Genomic DNA, 3,085 nt, shown 5'->3' on the forward strand with positions numbered 1-3,085 from the left:
AAAAAAAAAAAATCAAAGGCAGACACAGAGTGAGTAATTATCAAATGAAGAATCCAAGGAAAGAGAAAAGGAACGAATCAACTGTAGCCGCAGTAGGCTGTAAAGGAAGGGGAGGAGAAAGAGTAAGGAGTTAGGGGAATAATAATCACAGGAGGAAGAGAAGGAAGAGTGAAGGAGGTGGAGGAGAAGAAAGATGAAGAGGAAGAGCAGAAGGGAGAGGAGGAGGGACTGAGGTCTTTGAGAGAATGTAGAGGAATGTGGGGAGCAGGTGGTGAGTGGTGACATGAAAAGCAGTGGTGACAAATGCAGCCGTCCGGCCGGCCGGCCACAGAAAAGCCCTCTGAATGAAATGGTGGCATCAGATTTCACCACAAACACAGCAACAGCTCCACTCGGAGGAGGAGGAGGAGGAGGAGGAGGAGGAGCTTCCATGGAGAGCAGCACACAGGCTGTCCTCTGACTGAACACACACAGCTTAGACAGAAGTCAGCTTAGCTTCCATTTACTGGGATAATGTATTTACACACATTCAGGTCATATTTATTTTTGCATGTGTTTACATAGGACATATGAATGTGGAATGGAAAACAGTCAAAAACATCTTAATTCGAGGTCCTAGTTGTTCTACAAACTTTCTCCTCTGCTACTGGACTTGGTGTCACTTTAACACTTAAATGTATTTCAGCTGTCAAACACATAATCATCACATTGCAAAGACTAGTCTGCTGTTATTTCCTATTTTTCTTATTGTGAACAAATCCTGTGAAAATTCTAAAACTGACAATGTGTTAACCTGCAGCAGCCTTTTCTCAAGACAGAAATCTTTACAAAAAAAAAAGAAAAAAGATTCTTCCTTTGAAAGGAAACTAGTTGGGGATTAATTTTTTTAGCAGTGGATTAATATGTGGCAGGTGGGTGCAGAGGAAGATATTCTGGATTTTAACCACACACACTGTCATCACTGCACATTGGATTTGTAGACTAAAAACTGAATATCAGCAGACATATTACTTTAATTTTGGATTTCAAGATGCTCTGTGGGGGCATTGTCTTGAGAAAGTGTTTGTAGAAATGGATATATTACTTATTCAAGTTTTTATCAGGAAACATCTGACAACCAATCGTGTAGGCAGAAGGCGTGTAACTGACTACGACTATAGTGTAAAACACATCACGTTGTGTTGATGGTTTTTAAACTGTCAGACATTTTAGAAGCATGTTGAAACGACCAAGATTCCAAAGACAAGCTTTCATACCTTTAGACTCATCAGAGTCTGCTGACCGTTCCATAAATACACAAATAGTTTGCTGTACTCCATAATCCTTTCACAGTTTTGGAAAGAACACTGATAAGATCACATCACTGCCATGTTTTTAAAACAAAATAGATATGTCAAGTTTTGATCATTTCATGAGAAGTGCACAGATCTTAACCTCATCTACACATGATGAGACTCATCAGTTGCTCAGTGAATTGATGGTGTCTTTCACAGGTTGGAGCTCAGGAACAAGAGTGTTCTTAAGGAAACCCTCATCGAAACAGCTTTCTCTGATCAGGGATCAATATGTGGGATTTCTTGCCTGCAGAACTCAAAATGGATTATGACACTTCAAACAATTTAAAGTTAAACTGAAACTGTTTGTAAAGAGGAATGCGGTTGCAATAAACACAAGCAGGCAGATGAGCAGACAATGACATGTTCTCCAGAGTGTCCATGTTTTTCTTTGTTCTTCCTTATGTTTCTAGGGTTCCCCTTTTGGTTATGGTGGTCAGTTTATTTTAGGACCCAAAAGCAAGACACACAGCTCAGTAGACAAAAGCTCACCAGTTAAGTTCACTGGCACCTAAAAATGGATACTTGTTGAGTGGAAGCTTTCCTGATGAGTGAAGCCACCATAGCCTGTCCATAGAATCTCCACAGCTCTGTCAGTGTTGAAGAATGGTCTGGCTGCATCACACTATTATTCCACGATGGGACAAAATAGTCATCCTGGGCGGTGATAAGGATGCAGCCATGGTGTCCAGGCAAAACAGCGTTGAGCAGAAATGTTTTGGTTGAGCATTTGCACGGAGGGAGGTGAATACTGAAAGGATAATTCACTGAAAGAACCAACTAGACCAGCCTGACCCCATTTTTACTGTGTAAGTTGCTGCTTGAAGGTGTTTGTCGTTTCCTGTAGCAAAGCAGATTTTGGAATCCGTAACACACAGATAGTGGAAAGAGGCAAGAAAACCGCATGAAATTCATGTAAAAATGGCAGGCTTATACTCCTATAGGTCGATATCAGATTGCATCCACCAGTAATTTTTATCAGTGTCACTTTTGTTTGTGTATCATGCCTCAGGGCCTGGTGTTCTGTATTTGGGTCCTCTCCATGAACTCTTTGTGACAGTATGGGCCTCGCCGACACTGCATTCCTCATGGAGGAGTTCAGCGAGGTAAATTCACTTTGAAGAGTTGGTACATGATAACTCAAAGCACCACTGACATTGAAAAGAGACAGAGCACATTTACCTTCATGGAGGAGACAACTACACCTAGTGTGTGTGTGTGTGTGTGTGTGTGTGTGTGTGCGTGTGTGTGTGTGTGTAAGCTGCAGCTGAAAATGCAGGCACACTGATAGAAAACATGTTGCATGTTACATAGCGTATTGTGTGTGTCTATGTGTATGCAAACATATAAACAGGTGTGTGTGTGTGCATGTGCGTGTGTGTTTGTGTGTGTGGGAGGACGTCCTGGTAAAGTGAGTACGTTTTGGCCTGTCCCCACTTTCTCACATGTCTTCAAAAGGCCGTTTGAGGTTCAAGACTCGGTCTGAGAGTTAAGGTTAGAGCGAGGGTTAGGCACCTAGTTATGAAGGTTAAAGCAGGAGGCTAGGGAATGCATTATGTCAATGAATGTCCTCACACAGATAGCCATACAAAACTGCGTGTGTGTGCTGAGGGTCTTTGTCTGCTGCTGGTTGAGCTGGCGCTGGCAGGCCTGTGGGAAAGGATTAGACTTTCACGCCTTTTCCTCCACACTGAAGCCCCATCAAAGACATTCCTTGCATAACAAATCAATGAGTACTGTCACACACACAC

Source organism: Stegastes partitus, unplaced genomic scaffold (genome assembly GCF_000690725.1).
Source record: "Stegastes partitus isolate 25-593 unplaced genomic scaffold, Stegastes_partitus-1.0.2 Scaffold260, whole genome shotgun sequence".
NCBI classification, from domain to species: domain Eukaryota; kingdom Metazoa; phylum Chordata; class Actinopteri; family Pomacentridae; genus Stegastes; species Stegastes partitus.